The sequence below is a fragment of the Pinus tabuliformis genome, chromosome 5_2 (assembly GCF_031772625.1).
Source record: "Pinus tabuliformis cultivar Carrire ecotype Pingquan chromosome 5_2, CPIR1, whole genome shotgun sequence".
Lineage (NCBI taxonomy): Eukaryota > Viridiplantae > Streptophyta > Pinopsida > Pinales > Pinaceae > Pinus > Pinus tabuliformis.
Window position 1 is genome coordinate 284,860,924 of NC_142306.1, and position 24,621 is coordinate 284,885,544.

General features: G+C 37.4%; 1 pseudogene; it reads left to right on the plus strand.

Annotated features, from left to right (window-relative positions):
• LOC149158640 (chaperonin CPN60-2, mitochondrial-like) overlaps window positions 1-7,783 on the plus strand; it is a 234,535-nt pseudogene extending 226,752 nt beyond the window's left edge.
• The last annotated feature ends 16,838 nt before the right edge of the window (window positions 7,784-24,621 follow it).

Sequence of the window (24,621 nt, forward strand, 5' to 3'; positions counted from 1 at the left end):
GGAAAAATTAAAAATTCAAGCTTGATCCAGAAGATCAAACTTTTTTCCCAGATTGCAAACAAGTCAAAGATACTGGAGAAACCAAGAAATGAAACAAGAAGGCCTAGATGAAGAGGAAAATAACCCAAATAATGAAATAAAAGATTATATTCCCCAACAAAGTCACTAATTCTGTTATAGGAGGAAACACCCTAGAGTCTGGGTGGATAATCCCAACAGATCGAAGGGCATTCACCAACAAGAAGAAAATAAGTAGTCCTAATGCTTAAAATACTAAAGCAGGATGAAGAGATAGTTCTCGTAGGTCCTACGTTTGTGGATGTTCCCATAGGGTCCAAACCCTCTACTTGCTCCAACGCTTAAAAACATGCAACTCATTCCAGAAAAGCATATATACTAGTAGCATTTCAAATCATGTTCAAGATATGAATGTTAGATCATATAATCATATCGATATAAAACATAAGATCATACATAGTTAGATGACAACATGAGTTAAAGCATAAATCTCATCATATTAGGAATAAGACAGAGCTTCCTTATTGATGTTTGCAAAGAATGTGGAAGAATACAACTAGATTCAACCACTGCTCCAAGAAAAACCTTCCTTCGGATTTGTCTAGTCCAAGCCTCAACAATCCTCTTTCAAATCTATACACATAGATGCTAGATAAAGGAGATGGACATCTCTATGAAGAAACAAGGGTTTCCTATCGCTGAGAGTGCAGGAGGCACATCAATAAATTAGACTTGATTAGGGACCAATTGGACATAATATCAATATCCTGCCTTTCTCTCGCCTTAGGCATTCCCATGAGGTTTATTTATGCCACCTAAAAACAGTTCTTTCAGTTGGGATACAATTAGGCCATGGGCTCTTGTAGGTGGGCTTTTGGTGTAACCTGTAAACCCCACCCATAAAATAGGAATTTTATATTTTTTTAATATTTTAAATTATATACGCGGGTTGGGTATAGCTAGACCCATGTGTGCACACAATTTTTGAATGGAAGAGTCATGTATGGAATTTAAAATAATGTTTTTTAGTAAAAGGACCAAGTCTAAAGGGAAAGAGCTGCCCAAGGCCATGACTCAGTGTTGGATGTGGAGCATGATTGTTCAAAGGTCTTTGCTTTAGTCGGATGTATATCCCAAGAAGTTTGTACATCCCTCCATGTGGGGGGTGCTGGGGGGCCAATCCCCTCCCTTTGGAGGATGTGGGGGCCAGCGGTACCCCGTCGGGGGTTCGGTGGCAGCGCCCTCAAAGCCAAAAACATATGTAAAATTGCCTTGTAAAAGTATAGTAATTTCTAGTCAATCTGGGCCATTCATTAGGCGGATGATCTGACGGTAGAACTTATGTTTAGTTTATAGTTTTTTGCCCTAGAAGGCAACCCCTCTCTTCGTATGAGGGCATTGTATTGAGTCTGTATAATAGATGTGTATTCTCCGAGTGAGAAACAGAGAGGTGAGACTATGAGAGAAAATAGAGGATATCACAATGGATCTGCTGTAAGTTGTGTCTCTTCATTTTGCTGGATAATAGAAAGGAAGGACTGGCTGTTCGGGGTGGACGTAGCCCAAAATGGGTGAACCACGTATATCTGTGTCTCTCTTGTTTTATGCATTTTCTGTGTTTATATTTCTACAATATTTTATGTGTTCCATTGCTTCGTAATATATAATTTTCTATCAACTAGTATCAGAGCTGAAGGTCAATTTGGCTGATAAACTCGCAGGAAAGAAGGGTTCCTCGTTCGAGTGGGAGCAATGGCAGAAGATGGTAAGTTTAGGTTCGAGAAATTTAACAGCCAAAAATTCTCGCTGTGGAAGATGTAGATGGAAGATTATCTGTATCAAAAAGATCTATACCTACCATTGGGCGAAAAAACAAAGATGTCGATGGGTATGATAGATGAAGAATGGAACCTTCTCGATAGAAAGGCACTCGGAACAGTACGGTTGTGCCTCGCAGCATTGGTCACCTTCAACATTTCGAAGGAAACAACGACAGAGGGTTTGATTAAGGCGTTGGAGAAACTATATGAAAAAACCTCAGCCTCAAACAAGGTATTTCTTATGAAACAGTTATTTAGTATGAAGATGTCAGAAGGTGGATCTGTTGTAGACCATTTAAATGATTTTAATACCGTTACAAGTCAGTTATGTTCTATAGGGGTAAACTTTGATGATGAAGTTAGAGCTTTTTTATTCTTGTGGTTATTACCAGAAAGTTGGAATGGTTTAGTAATAGCCATTAGTAACTTTGTTTCTGGATCTAGTACTTTAAAGTTTGATGATGTTGTCGGTGCTATCCTTAGTGAGGAAATGCAACGGAAAAGCTCTCATGAGACATCAGGTAATGATTTGAGTGCAGAGTCTAGGGGAAGAAAAATGGAAAGAGGAAAGAGCTCAGGATATTGCAGTAAGTCAAGGAAAGGCAGATCCAAGTCCAGATCAGGGATATTGTGTTGGAAACGTGGAAAGAAAGGACACCTAAAGAAAGACTGTAGATCTCAGAAGGGAAAAGAATGAGATGCACAACAAGAAAACAATCATGAATAAAAAGTGATAGGTGAGGTGTTACAAGATGCTTTGATTATTTCTTTCGAAAATATTACTGATTCCTGGGTGGTAGATTCAGGGGCCTCATTCCATGCCACACCTGATAAGAAATACTTCCATGACTATGTTCAAGGAGATTTTGGACAAGTTCGTTTGGGTGATGATAAGCCCTGTAAAATTGTTGGAATGGGTAAGCTTCTTGTAAAATAGTAGAATGGAAACCAATGGCTACTAAAGGAGGTAAGGCATGTTCCAAATCTAAAGAAAAATCTGATTTCAACAGGGCAGTTAGGCAGTGAAGGTTGTGTGACAACTTTCACAGATAAAGCTTGGAAGGTCACCAAAGGAGCCTTGGTAATAGCAAAAGGTGAAAATCTTGGTACATTGTATTTATGCAATGGTATTTATAACTTTGTTAATTCTTTAACTTCCAAAGGAGCAGATGAAGCATTATGGCATCATAGGCTCGGACACATGAGCGAAAAGGGGATGAAGATTCTTCACTCAAGGAATTTGTTGCCAGGTTTGAAGAATGTTGATTTGGACTTCTGTGGGAATTGCATTTATTGAAAATAGAAGAGAGTTAGATTTCTCAGAGTTGGGAAAGAAAAGAAGAGCGGAAAATTAGAGCTTGTGCATACAGATGTATGGGGACCTGCTTAGGTATCATCTCTCAGTGGCTCTTGTTATTATGTTACTTTTATTGATGATGCAACTAGGAAAACTTGGATTTATTGTATTAAGAATAAATCTGATGTATTTGATACTTTCAAGAAATGGAAAGCTTTGGTTGAGATTGAGACAGGAAAGAAATTGAAGTGTCTTACATCAGACAATGGAGGTGAATATTGCAACAAAGAATTTGATAGGTACTATTCAGAGTATGGAATTCGCAGAGAGAAGACAATTACAAGAACACCACAAGAAAATGGTGTGTCAGAAAGGATGAACGGAAAAATCATGGAGCATGCAAGGTGCATGAGATTGCATACAAGATTGCCTTTATAGTTTTGGGCAGATGATGTAGATATTGTTGTTTATCTAATAAATAGAGGGCCTTAAAGTTCCTTGGATGGTGGTGTTCCAGAGGAAGCATGGACAGGTAAAAAGGTAAACTACTCCTTTTTAAAGCCTTTTGGTTGTAAGGCCTTTGTCCATATTGATAAAGAAAATAGAACAAAGCTTGAAGCAAAGTCAAAGAAATGTACCTTTATTGGATATGGTGTTAATGATTTTGGTTATCACTTAGATGATTACAAAAGTCACAAAATCATTAGGAGCAGAGATGTAATTCTCAATGAAAAGGTCTTGTATAAGAATTAGTTGCAGGAAAACAAATAGGAAAAAGAAAACAAGGAATATGCAGTTCTTGATGAAATCACTAAAAAAGTAAAGGTGCCCAAAAATAATAATAATCAACAACCACAATAACAGCAACCACCAAAATAGCAACATGAACCCCAAACACCTAAAAGTGGTGTTAGAAGATCTACCAGGATAAGTAGACCCCCTGAATGATACTCTCCTTCATTATATTATTTATTGTTGACTAATTCTGGTGAACCCAAATGTTATGAAGAAGCAATGCAGGTTGAAAGCAGGAATAAGTGGGAGGTAGCCATGGGAGAAGAGATGGACTCCTTAATTCATAACCAGACTTGGGACTTAGTCAGGTTGCCTGTAAGAAAAACTACATTCAAGAATAAATGGGTTTACAGGCTAAAGGAAGAAGATGGAGGAAAACAGAGGTACAAAGCTAGACTTGTGGTGAAGGGGTTTGCACAGAAGAAAGGTATTGATTTTGATGAAATATTTTCTCATGTTGTTAAAATGACTTCAATTAGATCTATTTTAAGTCTAGTAGTAGTTGAAGATTTGCATCTTGAGCAGTTGGATGTAAAGATAACCTTTCTCCATGGGGATTTGGAGGAAGAGATATATATGCAACAGCCACAAGGATATGAAGTAAAAGGGAAGGAGAAACTAGTGTGTAGGTTGAAGAAGAGCTTGTATGGCTTAAAATAGGCTCCAAGGTAGTGGTATCTAAAATTTGACAAGTTTATGTCTGAACAAGGTTATCCTAGATGTCACTCTAATCATTGTGTTTATCTGAAAAAGCAAAATGATGGCAGCTATATTATATTGTTATTGTATGTAGATGACATGCTTGTTGCAGGGTCTAACATGCAGGAAATAAATGTGCTCAAAAGAAAATTGGCAAATTCATTTGCAATGAAGGATTTGGGAACTACAAAACAAATCCTTGGTATGAGAATCACTAGAGACAGGAAAATTCGTAAATTAACATTGTCTCAGAATGAGTACATACAAAAGGTGTTGAAAAGATTTAATATGCACAATGCGAAACCAGTTAGTACACATTTTGCTAGCCATTTCAAACTTAGTAAGGAAATGTGCCCAAAGACCCAATAAAACATGGATTATATGTCTAAAGTTCCATATGCATAAGCAGTTGGAAGCTTAATGTATGCAATGGTCTGCACAAGGCCTGATATTGCACATGCAGTGGGAGTTGTAAGCAAGTACATCAACAATCCAGGAAAGGAACATTGGATGGCAGTGGAATGGATTCTCAGATATTTGAAAGGTACCGCAAATCAAGCATTATGCTTTGGTGGTTCAAACATTTCTCTACAGGGATATGTTGATGCAGATATGGCAGGTGATAGAGATAATAGGAGGAGCACTACATGATATGTATTTACTGTTGGTGGAATAGCTGTTAGTTGGGTTTCAAAAATCCAAAGTGTTGTTGCACTTTCAACAATAGAAGCAGAGTATGTTGCTGCTACAGAGGCTAGTAAAGAAATGATTTGGTTACAAAGGTTTATGGGTGAACTGGGTAAGGAGCATGATATGGGCATGTTATACAGTGATAGCCAAAGTGCCATTCATCTTGCAAAGAAATCAACATTTCATTCCAGGGTTAAACAAATACAGCTCAAGTACCATTTCATACGATTAATGTTGGAAGATGGAGAGTTGAAGATGGAAAAGGTACACATTAGCGAGAATCCTGCAGATATGCTAACAAAAGTTGTAACCAGGGAGAAACTGAGAATATGCTCAGTTTCAATTGGTCTTCAAGGATGACAACGAAGATGAGAAATAGCCAGGTCCAAAGAGGAGTCATTGTCCAGCAAATAAAGCAACGATGGAGTTGCTACAATCATTCTCCAGGTGGGAGATTTTTGGATGTGGAGCATGACTGTTCATATGTCTTTGTTTCAGCTGGATGTATACCTCAGGAGGATTGTACACCCCTCCACGCGGGGGGGGGGGACTTGTCCCCCCCACGTGGGTTTGGGGAGGCCGATCCCCCCTAGGCTAGGGGGTCCGGGGGCCAACGGGGGTTCGGGGGCAGTGCCCCCGAAGCTAAAATTAGATGTAAAATTGCCTTGTAAAAGTATAGCAATTTCTAGTCAATCTAGGCCGTTCATTAGGTGAATGATCTAACGGTAGAACTTATGTTTAGTTTAGGGTTTTTTGCCCAATAAGGCAACCCCTCTCTTTGTATGAGGGCATTGTATTGAGTCTGTATAATGTATGTGTATTCTCCAAGTGAGAAACAAAGAGGCGAGATTGTGAAAAAAAAAGGAGGATATTACAGCGGATCTGCTGTAAGTTGTGTCTCTTCATTTTGTTGGATAAGAGAAAGGAAGGACTAGCTGTTTGGGGTGGACGTAGCCCAAATTGGGTGAACCACATATATCTATGTCTCTCTTGTTTTATGTGTTTTCTGTGTTTATATTTCTGCAATATTTTATGTGTTCCATTGCTCCGTAATAAATAATTTTCTATCACTCAGAGCATCAAGTATACAAGGGTGATAAATGATGCTATAACAACTACCTATGTGACCATCCTTACTTCTGTAATATTCACAGAACGTTGTAAGTCACCTGTAGTTGGGATGAATGCAATGGACATGAGATAGGGCATTAACATGGAAATTGAAGCAGTTGTGGCGCATTTGAAAAGTAGTGCAATGATGATAAGCACATTCGAGGAAATTTCACAGGTAGGCACCATCTCAACAAATAGTGAACTAATTTTCAAAGAAATGGAAAAAGTTGGGAATGAGCGATTCATAACTTTTGCAGATGGGAAGACATTATATAATGAATTGGAGGTTGTTGAAGGAATGAAGCTAGAAAGGGGTTATATATCCCCGTACTTTATCACAAATGAGAAGGCCGAAAAATGCGAATTACAAAACTTTGATTTTGATACATGAAAATAAAATTTAAAATTTGAATGCAGTTGTCCGAGAAATGGACATGACCTTACAAAATAAAAGAGTACTTATGATTGTTTATGAGGATGTAGAGAGTGATGGACTAGCAACCCTAATTCTACATAAAATTCAGGTTGGAGTTAAGGTCTGTGCATTCAAAGCTATAGGCTTTGAAGAAAATGGAAAATCCAACTTGGAGGATCTTGTTGTACATACTGGTGGTCAATTGATTACAAAAGAACTTGGCATGAAGCTTGAAAAGGTTGAACCTGATATGTTTTGTTCAACAAAGAAGGTAACTATATCAAAGATGAAACAATTATTCTTGATGGAGGTGCTGATAAGAAGGCTATAGAAGAAATATGTGAGTAGATTCAATTTTCCATTTAAGTGAACATGACAGAGTATGATAAGGATAAGTATCAGGATAGGTTGGCACCGCTTTCAAGAGGAGTTGTAGTTCTAAAGATTGGTGGTGCTAGTGAGGTGGAAGTAAGCGAGAACAAAGACAGAGTTACATATGCCTTGAATGCCTCTAAGACAACAATAGAGGAGAGTATTTTGCCTCGAGGTGGTGTTTCTCTTTTTTATGTGACAAAGGAGCTAGAAACACATCACACTGCTAACTTTGATCAAAATATTGGAGTGCAAATTATTCAGAATGTGTTCAAGATTCCTGCATATACTATTGCTATAAATGTTGATGTGGAAGGTGTAGTGGTTATTGGGAAATTAATGGAGCAATATCATCTTGATCTTGGCTACGATGCTCCCAAAGGTGAATACGTTGACATTATGGAGGTAGGGATTATTGATCCGATGAAAGTGATCAGAACTTCTTTGGTTGGTGTTGCAAGTTTTTCTTTGCTGTTAAAAACGATAATGTGCATTGTTGTTGATATTCTGAAGGATGTGAAGGATGAGCTAGCTATGGGTGGTGGTATGGGTAGCATGTACTAATAAAGAGAATATCTAAACCAATGTGCCTTCTAAGTGGTGTCCTCTTCGGAAAGTAGGGTTAAAGTTCAGGTTGTCTAGTGTCCTAGATTTGAAGGATAAACTTCGGGTCAATTAGTTTTATAGAAGTTAGTTTGACCCTTGTTATTGTCTAGAAAATTACATTTCCTCTTGTTGGGAGCAATGTTTTGTGTATTCAAGCTAACTTAAATAAAAATTTGTCAATTGAAGTACCCTGCAGTTTTTACAACCTATCTTTTCTACAAGGAAAAAGTGTAATCAAAGAGAGACTGAAGAAATTTTTTCCTTATTCACCTACTAGAGATGATAATTTATTCAAAGAGCTAATTTTTAAGGAAAAAAAAGCCAAAAAAAAATACCCGTTTTAGGCAAAAACCATGGAAGATCAAGCCTCACAGAAGCAATAGTTGTAACTCCATAGCTCGTAAACCTGTCTTGGTGGTCTGGAAGGGTTGTTTCCAAAATTTCCTCACGTATTAATGCTCGACAATAATCCCTAACGATAATGGAGTTAATAATCTATATATAAATGTGTGCACTATTCAATGCTCCTCAAAGAATGGATTATCTGTCTCATGAAAAATTTCTCAGAATGATTCAACACCAAATTGTTTGAGAAGCACTTGAAATTTGATTTATGTAATAGTTACATAATTTTAATGTGTTCATTAGGATCTATTGATTTAATATTTATTAGTTGTTTTATTTTATATGTTAATTAAAATTTATCGATTCAATATATATTAAATATATTTATTTAAAGTCAATTATGTTGATAATATAAATATATTTTTAGTAAATTATATAAACTAAAAGATTAAGATGTATTTCCAAAATTGTTAGATTGGTGGAGGGAATGAATGCAGTGGCCAAGATTTAAATGCTTTTATGGGACACTGTTGGAGCGAATCATTTTAGCTAATATCTATCATTGGAATCAGCATAAGTTGGAAGGTGAATCAAGTTGTTTGTGAATAGAAATGCACCAATCTAGACTTGTTTTAAGCCCTTAAACATCCACCGAAAACAAGGTAATATTGAGAGGATTACCAGTAGAGTTGAATTTAGAAAGACCATTGTCAAGGCTTGAGGAGGAAGTTGGAACAACCATTATAAGTAGAATATAATGAGATTACCATGGCCTCATCATAAAGAGATATGGATCTATTAAATGAGAGCTACCATCTTGGCACATGTTTCTATTTTGAAGAGTTCTTTAGATTGGTTGAAGTAATGTCCCACCTCAAGACTATATGGAAAGCACAATTGGTACACTCCACCTTTAGGTCAATAGATCTATTTGAAGAATACTCCCTTATTCTCAACCTCCTAATTATTTGAAGGTGACCTTAGAGAGCAGATGAGCTTGTTGATATAGGTTATATGATGAGGGTTTGAAATTATGAACAATAAATAGTTTGAAACACAATTACAAAATATCTCCATTACGTAATGAGAAATTTGGATATCAAATTAGAAAAATATATGTCCAAACATATTGCAAGTAGTTTGTACATGTACTTTTGCTGCCATTACTAATCATTATAGAATTACAATGCCAAAGAGAGGGTCTTTGTTATGAAACCAGCTCACAAAATGATAGAAAAGATAGATCAACGCCTTAGAATTCAGCCTCTTCGAGGGGGCAACCTCTTTTACATTACACAAATGAACAATTATTGGAAGATACAAATGACTAAACCTACCTTCTATATATAGGATTCTAAGGGGTCACAATATAATCAAGCCAACATAATAGTAATAACATAAGGGCACAACAATAACAATAGTGGATTTCTATGGGGCACACTAATAATAATATGGGGACAATAGGGGCGCAATAATAACAATAAGGGCTACAATGACAATAGTAATGGGGGAATCACTAGTATTATAGGGACCTAACATACCCCTCTCCTTCTGAAAAGAATTGTCCTCAACGCTTGAGTAGTTTTGGATGCTTCTATATAAAATTATCATCCTCCTATGTGGAATCTTAAGTGGATAAGTTCTTCCACTTGATGAGATACTTTGAAATTGATCGATTTCATAGATGTCGAATTCTTTTTTCTATGACTACTTCCAGTTCCAATATGATTTTTCCTTCCTCGTCAAGTTCTGGCAATATTGTTTTAACTGGGAGCTTGTCATGTATAACCTTCTTTAAACATGAAACATGGACTGGGTGCACTCGAGAAGTTGCAGGAAGCTCCAATTTGTATGCCATAGTACCAATCTTTTGCAATACCTTGTACAGACCATAATACTTTGGTGATAATTTATTATCCTTCTTAGCTTGCTTGAGGGACATTTGTTTATATGGTTGTAGCCGTAGGAATACCCAGTCACCTATATCAAAACTTGTTTTACTGCGATGTTGATCTGCCTATTGTTTCATTCTATTCTACACCAACATGAGGTTATCCTTTAAGAGTTGGAGAACTTGTTGTTGATGCTCGATGTGATGTTCCACTGCTTGAACCTTAGAATTTTCTCTTGAATATGATGTGATGGATGGTGGATGATATCGATAAAGTGCCATAAATGGGGTCATTTTTTCTATAATATGGAAGGAAGTGTTATACCACCATTTAGCTAGAGGCAACCATTTGACCCATTGTGTTTGTTTATCATATACAAAGCAACAAAGATATCCTTCCAAAAATTTGTTTACTATCTTTGTTTTCCCATCAAATTGAGGATGATAAGATGAGCTATGAGCTAACTGAGTACTGAGACAAGAAAATAATTTTGTCCAAAATTTCTAGTGAAAATGTGATCTCTATCGCTTACAATAATATTTGGGTTTCCATGTAGCTTTTGAATTGTTTCCATAAATGCAGTAGAAACTGTACTAGCTTTAAATGGATGGGATAATGCACAAAAGTGTGCATACCTGGTAAGTCTATCAACTACCACCATGACAACACTCTTTCCTTCAGACTTGGGTAAACCTGTGATAAAATCCATTGAAACCTCCTCACAACGTTCACTTGGAATGGATAAAGGTTGTAATAGACCTGGGGTCTTAATTGTTTCAACTTTATTTTGTTGGCAAACCAAACATTCTACCACAAACTTTTGAATATTTGATTTAAGGTTATCCCAAAAAAATTCCTTCTTAATCCTGTGGTAAGTTTTTAAAAATCCTGAGTGTTGTCCTAAGGGAGAAGTGTGCAATTCCACAAGAATCTTTTGTTTGAGTTGGAAATTCTTACATAGGTATAAGAGATCTTTGTACCATAACGAATCGTTTTTCCCGCTAAATGTATCAGATGTACTAGGATCTTGTTGTAAATTTTGAATGAGTGCCCACACTTCTTCGTCATTCTTCCATTCATGCCTTGCTTCATTTATCTAATCTGGTTGGATAATAGAAATGGCACACAACAATGCTTCCACATCCTCATCCTTTCATGAGAGTGCATCTGCCACAAAATTTTGCTTCCATTTTCTGTAGATGATTTCAAAGTCATAACCCAACATCTTTGTGACCCATTTTTGTTGCTCTTCAGAGGATAATCTTTGTTCTAAAAATTATTTAAGACTATCATGATCCATTTTTACCTTCAAATCTCTTCCTGTTAGGTAGGGTCACCATTTCTTAAGTGAATGTAGTATTGCTAACATTTCCTTCTCATAAATAACTTTGTGTAAATACTTTCCTTTGATTGGACGACTTTTGAAAGCAATGGGTCTTTCATCTTGCATTAAAACGATTGGAAATACTGAGAGGGTGGGGGGGGGGGAGGGGCTTGAATCATTATTTCTTTTCAATTGTTATTATTTTTTTGTTAAATCATATATATTTAGAACATAGAAATAAATAACAGGAACGAATGCTTTTATTAATATAATCTTTTAAATAAATCAAGTACAATGTATATATAGCTTCAACTAGTTACCAAGCACCAACTTGGGCTTTTTGTGAGGCACCAACCTTTAGATCACCAACCCTGTCTTGGCAAGGCACCAACCTTGGATTTAGGAGCACCAACTCCTAGGACACCAGTCCTTCGAGTTCTGAGGCAACAACCCCAACGGCTCCAACCCTCTGCTGTAAATTGTCTGGATCTGTTTGGTAGTAATTCTCTGCTCCCCACCCTGCTGGACTTATGACTTACTTCTGTCCTCCTACTTCTTCCATGTCTACCAGACCTTCAGCTTCCTCTGTTTCTTATAGTTTCACCAACTTGTAAACTTTCCTTGTTCTTTTTCATATATGCCTGATACCCCTGACCTTTGCCTTCCTTTTCGCTCACTTGTTTTTCGCTTGCTTGATCTTTTGGCTTCCTCTGCACTTGCTCTTTGGCTTCCTCTATCTCTTCGAATTCACCAATACTCAAAGGATGCATTCATTTGAAAGAGAGGTCAAATTACAAAAGTGTTGCATATTAAAAACCATATTGGAGATCTCACATACCACGTCATTCCTTTAATCGCAATCATAGCTTCCACAGGTATTTTACAAGTCGTGCCCATAACATACTCTGTCCTTCGATATCAACATCATCGATCTTCATATATCAACATAGTTGAAACAAAACATATAATGGGTGGTCCCACCAGCCACATCATCACCTTAATCACAATCACATCTTTTCGGAGGTTCTCACAAAAGATAGTGATTCTGCTACTGCCGATGGAGCGGATGCGATGCAATCTTAAGCAATAGTTAATAAACTTGTCAGGTCCATAACCTTATCGCAATTAGTGGTTTTCCATTGTTACATCTCTTCAAGACTTGAAATATGTGATGGATGCGATATTTCTTTAGGATATATTATAATGGTGCAGCGGGTCCACATACTTATATCACAATTGGGGTTTTAATGTGCCAATAGCTTTAAAAAACTAGTGATGTGGCAGTTGCAATGTTGTATTACAGCGTATTGTAATGGTCCCATGGGTCGGTATATATATATATATATATATATATATATATATATATATATATATATATATCGCAATCGTAGATTTCAAGTGGCATTCCTTTTTAATACATGACTTCCAATGCAGATGTGATATAACATTAAATCATGTTGTAATGGTGTAACGGGTCCACAATAATATAACGGGTCCATGTGGATGTGATATTACAATAGGGCAGTTTATAATGGAGCGATTGGGTCCACACCTTATTTCGCAGTCAGGGGATTCAATGTGACAAGCCTTTCATAACTTGTGATGTGGTATTCCAATAAGCTTCTTTTGATAACTCAACCAGGTCCACAAATTTATCACAAACAATGGTTTGCGGGACTTCACGAGTGCGGGACTTGAGTCATACTTTCCTACCCCCGTTCTTCTGGCAGTTGTTGTTCCTATTGGCACTTTCCTAGCTGTGTGTTCCTCTTTGCTCCTTCTGATGAATTCTTCCTCTTTGTGGGACTTCACGAGTTCTGGACTTGAGTCATACTTTCCTACCTCTGCTCTTCCGATAGCGGTTGTTCCTGTTGGCTCTTTCTGATATTTCATATGATATCTCTGATATGGCTCTTACTCTTGAGCATATGTGATATTTTAATAAGAACAGTTTGTAATAGACTCTTACTCATGGATTGGCTTTCCTGTGGCTTTCCTGTGGCTTTGCTCCTTGGCTTCTTGCTCTAGTTTCTTCACGGATCTGCTCTGCTTCTCCTTGGCTTCATATATTTATTTAGTATCTATAATATTTCCATATTGACATCAATGACAATCTAGATTAACAATCTCCCCCTTTGTTATTGATGGCAATATTCTTCTTCACTCCCTCTTTGACATCAATGGCAAAGGAATTCACAAAGACTCCCCCTGTTGAATTGCTCCCCCTATCATGCAACATCTTTATGAATCAACTTAAAGTGATGCTAAAGACATAACCCCCATATTTTGATGAAGATGTTCAAATGCTTCTCGAGGAAGAGGTTTTGTGAAAATATCAGCTATCTGCTCCTTAGTATTGATATATTCCAAGATGATGTTTTGTTCAGCTACTTGTTCACGAAGGAAATGATACTTGATTGGTATATGTTTGGTCATTGAGTGCATCACTGGAATTTTGCTGAGGCTAATAGCACTTGTGTTATCACAATAGATGGTGATTGGTTGATTTCTACCTACGTTGACATCTTTCAGAGCTTCCTTCATCCATAATATTTGAGTACAAAAATCTGCGGCATCTACATACTCGGCTTCAACTGTAGATAGTGATATGGATGTATGTTTTTTGCTGATCCACGATACTAGACAGTCTCCCAGGAAGAATGCATTTCCACTTGTACTTTTTTTATCATCGACACTTCCGACCCAATCAGCATTGGTGTATGGGGTCATAGTAAGAGTTGAGCTCTTAGGGTATCAACGACCAAAATCAAGAGTTCCTTTCAAGTATCTGAGAATTATTTTTATAGCCATCAAATGGGATTGTTTAGGTGCTGATCGAAACCTTCCCACCATTCCTACTGCTTGCATAATGTCGGGTCTCGTAGCTGTTAAATATAGAAAGGCTCCAATTGTTGACCTGTAATGAGTTGCATCTACTAGAGGGGTAATAAAAATGAAATTAACTCAAACAGACTACAGAAAAACACATATAAAAATCAGAGACAAAATATTGGCGGAAAAAGGTTGAAGCCTCATGCTTCTCTCTCACTTTCATTCATTCATTTTTCTCAATAATTGAATATAGTGTTACAAATAAATAGATGAGAGACAGTGTTCTCAAGATAGTGCGTGCTATCTTAGACACCTTTGGTTGAGATAATTTCTCCTTTGGTTCAGATAATTTCTCACCAAACACACACCAATATAGGAGTTAGCTAAACTAATTCCTATCTTAGAGGAACAACCCAAGAGTTAGGCACAAATTCCTAACTTGGAATATTTAATTAATTAATTTATTTTGGATTTATTATTGTTTTATGAGAGAGTCTAACATTCCCCCCCTCAATGATAAATCCAAAAATAAGAATGAGAACCATCTTCCAAGTTCTCATGTTGATCCTCAAAAACATTGCCTAAAAAAACCGCCAAAACTGGATGCTGGAAAAAACTCAAATCGGAAGAGAACATGAATCAGCTGCATGTTTGATTCATCTCTGAAGGACACTTGACAACTCCATCATGTGCCAAGCCGCAAAAGGATCCAACTGTCCTTTGCTTGAAAACAACATCCGGTGTCCACTGACACAATTTGATGAATGCCCACTGGCGTATTTGCTGATGATGATCGCCCACTGGCTGAAGATGTCGAAAAACAACTCAATGTTGCTTTTGCTATGATGAAAGCTGCTCACTGCTGCTTTGGCTGTCGATCGCCCACTGGCGAATTTGCTGATGCTCACTACTGATGACAAATGCCCACTGGCTACTTCGCTGATGTTGTCGAGACTTTCAGTCTGACAACCACTTGTCAATTTCATTGACATTTTCCCCCCTTTTTCAGCTGAAAGGAGAGACAATATTCTCCAAAATATATTTAAACTCCCCCCCTTCAGGTGTAGGAGAGTTTCACTGTTGTACTCCCTCATTCAACTGCATGAGAGTACCGTCATCTGTTCACTGCTGGCTGCACTATGTGTGATTGTAGTCGGTTGTAGAACTGAGACAATCGTTTGACTGTGGATGACCATTCCCAAGGATCAATCCATTCATAATGTATCTTCAATCTGGCTGATTTTTGTTGGTTGTGACATTTTTCTGAGGAATGATTGGGCTTGCCATAATGGCAACAAGGATGGAGATCAAAACACTGATCTTCCATATGACCGGTTCTTTGACAATGAGAACATTTTGGTTGGACTTCAATTTCAAGTTGCATGCAATTCTGTTTGTCTGCAACTTTCTCAGAACCTGCTAAGGTGAGTGGTTCAAGAAATCCTGCACTCACAAACTTAATTGGCTTGGAATAATCTAGGATATGTAAGTTGGTGTCATCAGTGACATATCCTAAGCCTTGTCGGTTCTTGTTATTTTGAATTTCTTCCCAGGGCTTGATGATGGGTTTGGAAGAAATTTGAATTTGATCATGATCAACTTCGACACTTGAAGTTGTTGGGATGAATGACTTATCATCTGGATGGTTCAAAGACTTGAAAGTATCACTCTTTTCTTGCAATTCATTCCTTTGAAGTTGGGACTCAAGTTGAAGAAACTCAATGGTTTCATGTGTTTGTTGTAGATGCCGTGAAATATCAGCAAGAGTTTCTTTGCTGATGTGCACCATGTCTTCATCACTGGAGATGATCAAACTATGAAGAATGTTTAACAACTGAATATACTGCGCCATCTGAACTTGCTCACTTGAAATCAGGCTCTCTTGTCGTAGATGTCGTGCTTTGAACTGTTTCACTTGATTTTTGTTACTTGAATGACAGGCTCGCTTGCTTAATTCACTTGTCTTAATTTGACTAAGTTGAAGAGAATTGACGTGCTTGACTTCTGATCAAATCAAAACATGGGTGTCGGTTTCAACCGAGAATGCACCCTTACAATTCAATGTAATTGGAATTTGATTTACAAGTTCTTAAATTTGGTTGCAAGAATGTTGATGTAGACTTTGCTTTGAAACATTGAAGTTTACAAATTCATTAACTTGATTGTAGTGATGTAGACTTTGCTTTGAAATGCTGAAGTCTGTAGATTCATGAACTTGATTGTATTGAGTGGATTTGTTTGTTGAGGTAGAATGCCGATGTTGAAAACTTTGATGAGTTTTTGTATGTGTGGAGCTTAATTATCCTTCCTTGCAGCTATTTTGTTACAAGTGTTGTGCTTGCTTGCATTGAACTTTATGTGTGATAAATGAGATCATTTATGTGTCAAAACTAGACACAAATCATAAGCAGAAAACATGAAGCATGCACCATCATCAACACACTCTTCGTGTACCTAAGATCCCCTTATTCAATTTCGGGCGGATCTAGGACACATCAACACCAAAAAATGATATCTTTATTAATCACTGAGTACATCTGAAGCAATGATAATGCCAAGCTGACAACCCTTTGAAACAACTCGCCTTCAAAATCTGAATGGATAGTGACACGATCCCTCTCAAAGTAAAACAATACTTTGAATTACAACAACTTTCCCTTATCACTCCAAATACAAAATAAGATGCTTATATCTCCACAAAATATTCTTCAAATTTACAAAATGTAATGCACCTTATCGCTCCAAATACAAATAAATGATTTTATCCACTCCTTATCTCTCCTAAAAATCACACTTTATCACCTTATTACTCCCAAAAATAAAAAATAATTTATCACTTGTTGAAATATCACTTAACCATATTCCACGCTGGCTCAATGCACAAACAAACGCTCAGGACACTACAGTAGCCATACCAAGAGCAGAACTTGGCCAAGAAACTTACCCATAAATATGTCAAGCTCAACCTTCAGTTATAAAGAGAAGAATCAGGCATATAAATGATAAACTTGCCTCAACACGTTACAAAACACAGAAACGACAGTGGGCACTGGATCTTCAACTAAAGAAACCTGAGGTCCCAATTTCTGCCGCAACCTCTGATCTTCAGAACACTCGATCTCATGAGCCTTAGTGCCCACAGATGGCACTAATGATAATGAAAACAAAAATAATGATAGCAAGCTTCGCTGCTTTCAGGGATCATGACAACGTTGTTGGCCCATTCAAAACAATCTGTCAACAAAACCTTCCTCTCGGATCCCACCAGCCACACTACATTCAATAATTTAAGTTCCTCAAATGGTTGCAAATCCAAATGGTTGACATCGACATTACTGGTGTTTCCACCAAGTGCTGAAAATATCTATTTTTGTTGACTCGAGCTGGTTTTAACAGTGGCTATCATGGTAAAATTTTAATGGTTGTACTTGTTGGATTTTCCAAACGTTCTTCCAATGCGCAGGTGCAATGACACATGCACCTTCTATGCACTTCGCAATGTATAGCTCTGGATGACACATCATGCAGCAAAGCTTTCTCATCCTTTGACTTTAAATTGATCTGCAACACGTGGTTCTCCACACTAGCCGCTTTGATCTAGTGGCAGAACACCTGCTACGTAGGCCCTGTCCAAAGTCTATATCAGATCTATATTAGATCTCACACCCTCTCTCAAACATTGATCTATGACACAACCAGAAATTTATTCTATGGATAGACAAACACACACTGCAAAAACTATTATGCCGGCATATCCCCGGCTATCACGAGTGAAGAGATCGCTTTAGAATGCACGGTCGAAAGCGGAGGGATAACCCTTCAGCAGGCAATGCAAAATTTAGAGAAAATTCTTGACTCTGTCAACAAGCTCAAATCTTCGCCTAAGCGATACATTCAAGTTCGCGAGGGTTTTCGTTGTCCGATCAGTTGGAACATTATGGACGACCCTTATATCACAGAAGATGGACACTCATACGAGTGTGAGGCAATCAAAGCATGGTTGGACCAACGCCATGACACTTCACCAGTGACTTTAGCCAAGCTCAAACATAAAAATGTCATTCCCAATCATTCACTTCGCTCTGGCAGCGACATTCATCCCAAAACAGAGATTTATAATCACAAACTGAGACAATACATACCCGATGAATCTTCTCTCATACCCGATATTTTGTGCAACAAATAACTACTTCCACGATGGCAGCTTAAATGCTCTGGCTTTGACAGCTGCCTTCTCAGGTCCGTAAAAGCTACAAAAATTTCAATGGCAAGCCTGAAACCCCGACAGAACAATGCCACAGGAACTGGTCAAATCGATGCATCTCCACGCAACAGAAATGTTAATGGGAGCGACTCTGTTGCAGAAACTCCGTCTTCAGTCTCTATTCCGCCATTGTCGTCTTCGTGCCCGCCTTTTCCCTCTCCAAGGTCACCTTTATGGTTCGTCCAAGGAGGCCAAGAAAGCCATTCTAAAAAAGAATCGGAAGATTTAAATATTTCTCTGTTAAATGAGGCCTTGAATGTAGACCTTTCCCAGTCCTTGAGAAAATATACAGAAAATAACGAAGGAGACAGTTATTGTCAAGGGATTTCATCGCATCAGATTCAAACCGATGGAGAATTTACAGCGTATTCTTTGAAAGAATCTGATGATGGAGGCTCCGATACCACATAATAAAAATGAAATTAACTCAAATAAATTACAGAAAAACACATATAAAAATCAGAGACAAAATATTGGCGGAAAAAGGCTGAAGCCTCGTGCTTCTCTCTCACTTTCATTCATTCATTTTTCTCAATAATTGAATATATTGTTACAAATAAATAGATGAGAGACAGTGTTCTCAAGATAGTGCGTGCTATCTTAGACACCTTTGGTTGAGATAATTTCTCCTTTGGTTGAGATAATTTCTCACCAAACACACACCAATATAGGAGTTAGCTAAACTAACTCCTATCTTAGAGGAACAACCCAAGAGTTAGGCACAAATTCCTAACTTGGAATATTTAATTAATTAATTTATTTTGGATTTATTATTGTTTTATGACAGAGTCTAACAAGGGGAGTCATCATCTTTGCTTAATTTGCAATCCATGGTCATAGGTGTGCTCGTGGGTGCACAGTCTTCCATTCCATATCTTTTAAGCATGTCTTTAAGATATTTGGCTTGAGATATGAACATGCCTGTCATGGTTTGAGATACCTCTAGTCCAAGGAAGTAAGATAAATCTCCTATCATCAACATCTCGAACTCTTTTGACATATTTTGATCAAACTCATGGCTCATTTCATCATTATTACTAGCAAAAATCATATCATCAACATAGACAAGTGTCACTAGTAAATTATCCTCATCTGTCTTTATGTAGAGATTACTTCCTTCCAACCCCTTCTTGAAGCCCTTTTGTTGTAGATAGTGATCCAATCTTGCGTACCAAGCACTAGGAGCTTGTTTCAAACCATATAATTCCTTTTTCAACTTACAAACGAAGTCTTTTCCTTCTACTAGATTAAACCCTTCTGGTTGCTCCATGTAGACTTCTTCCTTGACTTTCCCATTCAAAAATGCTGATTTAATGTCCATTTGATAGATTTTAAATCCTTTTGAGTAGGAGAATGCCAAGAAAATCCTGATGGCTTCCACACGAGCTACTGGTGTGAAGGTTTCTTCGAAGTCAATTCCTTCAATTTGTGAATAGCCTTCACAAAGCAGCCTTGCCTTATTTCTGATGATTTGTGCATCTTCATTCATTTCATTTTTGAACACCCACTTGGTTTGAATTATATTCTTCTCCTTTGGATGAGGTACCATCTCCCATGTCTCATTCTTCTCGATTTGAGACATTTCTTCTTCCATGGTTTTTACCCAATGAGGATCCTTACTTGCTTGAGTAAATGTTTCTAGTTCTATCATGGATAGTAGAGCAACATCATTTGCCTTTGGTACACTTGTCATCCTTCCTCAGGTTTGTATCCCTTCATCTATATTGTGTTAGGATATTTCGACACATAGGAAATAGTTAAGTATAACTTGGTCTAGTGTAGAGTTAGGTAAAGTGTGTTTCTTTACTATGTACTTTTGTAATTTACAATCTGATGGTCACAATATGTAGTGATCCGACGGTTCATTCTCTCCTCGGTATTATCAACACTTGATCCATGGCTTAACACCTGATTGGTCCATGATCTCTATTTAAAGAGCATGGAGGGTCATTTGTAGGGTAATCTTTCATGAGAGAAGCTTATGTAAATTTTCATTCTTTTATTAATAAATTTCCTGAAGTGGCCGCGTTGGCTCAGGCCGTGGATTGTTTCCCTCTTTGAGGGTTTTAACCATGTCAATAATACCGGTGTATTGATCTGTGATTAGTTTGTGAGTGGTGTCCTTTGGTGTTCTGTTTGAGGAACTTACCCTGTAAATTCCTACATGGTATCAGAGCTTTTTTTTAGAAACTGACTTTTCTAGGTGTCATTCTGACAATACTGTCTACACCAAGAATGTGGACAAGTCTCTTATCATTCTTGTTATTTATGTTGATGATCTTATCCTTACTGGTAGTGATCCCAACCTTATAAACAATGTAAAGTCCAGCCTTAAAAATAAGTTTGAAATGATAGAATTAGGACACTTGCATTATTTTCTTGGTCTTCAAGTCTTGCAATCCAAGGAAGGTATTTCCCTTTCCCAGTCCAAGTATGTCTGTGATCTTCTACACCATTTTCACATGGAAGACTATAAGCCAGCTCCTTCTCCCTTTCATTCTGGAGCCAAACTTTCAGTCACTTATACCTCCCCTGAAGTAGACGCTACCTTATACCATCAACTTGTAGGAAAACTTTTGTATCTGACCCATACTCATCCTGACCTTTCCGTTGTTGTTGGCCTTATTGATCGGTTTATGCAAAACCCACATGAAAGTCATTGGAAAGAAGCTAAAAGAATACTTCATTATGTTCGTGGTATAGTCCAGTTTGGGATTCCTTACAGTGCAGAAGCATCTCCTCTATTGGTTGGTTTCACTGATTCTGATTAGGCTGGTGACCCTAATGATCGGAAGTCTACTGCAAGTTATGTGTTCACTCTTGGTTCAGGACCTATTACATGGTCTTTCAAGAAACAAAGTGCCATTTCTCTTTCTTCAGCAGAAGCAAGGTAACGTGGTGCCGTAGAAGCTACTAAGGAAGCCCAGTGGCTTTGTTAGATCCTGTAAGAGTTTGGCTTTCAGTAGCAGCATCTGACTACACTTTGGTGTGATAATCAAAGTGCCATTCAACTATGCAAAGATCCAGTCTAACATCAACACAACAAACACATTGAACTGCACATGCACTTCATCAAAAAGCTCATTCACAACCATGTTCTTGAAGTGGAATATTTTTCAACAGATGATCAAGTTGCAGACATCTTTACAAAGGCTCTCACAGAGGTGAAGTTTACTAAACTTTGATTTATGGTTGTAGTTCAGGAAGTTGTCACTAAGGGGGGATAGGCTCTAATGCCTCCTTCCTTCTCCTATTGTGTCATATTTGTACATCCTTCAATCCTATCCCAAGTTGTTCTTAAGGGGGTATGTTAGGATATTTCGACACATAGGAAATAGCCAAGTATAACTTGGTCTAGGGTAGGGTTAAGTAAAGTGTGTTTCTTTACTATGTACTTTTGTAACTTACAATCCGACGGTCACGATATGTAGTGATTCGATGGTCTTAGTATTACCGACACTTGATTCGTGGCTTAACACCCGATTGGTCCATGATCTCTATTTAAAGAGCATGGAGGGTCATTTGTAGGGTAACCGTTCATGAGAGAAGCTTATGTAAATTTTCATTCTTTTATTAATAAATTTCCTGAAGTGGACGCGTTGGCTTAGGCCGTGGACCATTTCCCTCTTTGAGGGTTTTAACCACGTCAACAATACTGGTGTATTGATCTGTGATTTGTTTGTGAGTAGTGTCCTTTGGTGTTCTATCTGAGGAACTTACCCTATAAATTCCTACATACTGCAAATAATCTCCTCTTCTAGGTGATATTTTTGGAGAAACTTCATCTTTTAAGGGGTTTGAGATGGTTCTTTTTCCTTGGGTTTTTCTTGATATTTTTCATCTTTTTTAGGTTCTTCTTCAATGAGAGGGTCAACTTCATGTTCTTCAATTTATTTTTCTGGAAGGTCTTCATCAATCTTCACATCAATGCTTTCCACTATTTTCCGTAGTCGATTATTGTAGCACTTGTAGGATTTGTTCCTTGTAGAATATCCAAGGAAGATCCCTTCGTCAACCCAAGAATCAAATTTTCCTGGTGAGCCATCATTGATTTTTATGAAGCACTTGCTTCCAAAAATCTTGAAGTATTTTATTGAGGCAAGTCTTCCTTTCCATAATTCATAGAGAGTCTTATCATTATTTGGTCTTAATTGAGTTCGGTTCAAGGTATAGACAGTTGTCCCGACAACTTCTCTCCAGAATTTTGGCTACAAGTCAGCTGCTACTAACATTGTTCTTGCCATTTCTTGTACTGTTTGGTTTCTTCTTTCAACTACCCCATTTTTCTTGGGTGTTCTGGAAGCCGCGATTTCTCTTTCGATTCCTTGTTCTTTACATAATTCATCAAATTCTTTTGATGTGAATTCTCCCCCTCTTTCTATTCTAAGACACTTAATCTTAAAGTCCTTTTCGTTTTCTACAAGAGCTTTAGCATTCTTAAAACACTCAAATGCTTTAGATTTATATTTTATGAAATATACCCACATCATTCTAGTATAGTCATCAACAAATAAAGCAAAGTACCTTTCTCCTTGGAGTGTCAGAGTTCTAGTTGGTCCACATAAATCAGCATGGATGATCTCCAAAGGCTTTGATGTAGAAAACTCTTTGGTCTTGTGGCTGGTTCTAGTTTGCTTTCCATGTTGACATGGACCACATACTCCTTGATTTGGCTTGAATAACTTTGGGATGTCTTGCACTACATTAATCTTTCTGATATTGATCAATTTATTGAAGCTTGCATGTCCAAGTCGCTTGTGCCACAACAAACTTTCAACTGTTTGACTTAAGTAACAATTATCTTCCTAAATTTTGTTTAGAATGTAGATGTTGTCTGGTGTTCTAATACCTTTCGCCATAATTTCCCTTGAGGAAGAGTTCCTTATTTCAGAGTCTTTAGTGCTAAAGACAACTTTATGTCCTTGATCACAGATTTGGCTAACACTCAGGAGATTATGTTTGAGCCCATTTACTAGCAAAGAATTTTGAGCTTTTCCTTTTCCATTAATAAGGGTAACAGTTCCTTTTCCAACAATTTGGGTAGATCCACTTCCAAAGGATACATTTCCTTCCTTTTTGTTCATTGAGACAAACTTCCTTTTTTCCCCTATCATGTGTCTCACCCACTATCCACAAACCAATGATTTTCATCACTGTGAGCACATAGACCTAGGCCACATTTATCCGTGTTGGGATTCTCATTTTTTTGCTTTTCTTCTCTTGAGGGGGAAATTTTGTTCATTGTGTCCATTATCGCTACATAATGAGAAAATTCGATCAAATTTGGCCAAGGGATCAAAAGAGTTGTAGGTCTTGATTTTTCCTTTCCCTTTGGGACCATATGATTTGTTTGTTTGATCCTTCAATTTTGGTGTTTCATTCTTACGGGCCATGCAATGTCTAGCTTGATGACCAAAATTTTTACAATAAAAACAATTCCCAAAAAAAATAGTTTTGTACCTATTGTAATAGCCATGATTTGAATCAACATTCTTCCTTGGAGTTACTCTCTCTTCATTCTTTGGATCTGAGATGGGCCTATGATGAAATAATATTTCTTCTTTTGGGTTGCTGGAAAGTACGTCAGCATAGCTTTTCTCATTTTTCTTAGTACTTGATGATTATCCTTTAAAACCCATCACAGATTTGTCATGTTGAGGTTTTTGATTATTTAGGATAGTGTCAAGCATTTGAGAGCTTTCCCAACCCTTCTTGACCTGCTCGAATTCCTTCCTTAGAGATACTATTTCAGCTTCACGTTCTTCACAAACTTCTTCTTTTTCTTTTAGCTTATTTTTCAAGAGGTCTTCCCTTCTTTTTGTTTCCTCATTTTCTACCTTGAGGGAGATGATTTTATTTCATAATTCCTCATTTTCTTCAATGGCACTCATTAAAAATTGATCTACATTTCCTTCTAGCCCTGAATCATCATCATTTGTGAATGCCATGAATAATACTTCTTGGCTTCCAACATGGTCATTTTCTTCATCTGATTCTTCATTACCTCCTTTGCGGTGAGGGAACTAATTAGTTGATTTCTTTTTGATGACTACAAATTCATCTTCATCAGACTCATCTTGCTTAGAGAATAAATTCTTCTTATTAAACACTTTCCTTTTGTATACCATCCTTTTAAAAT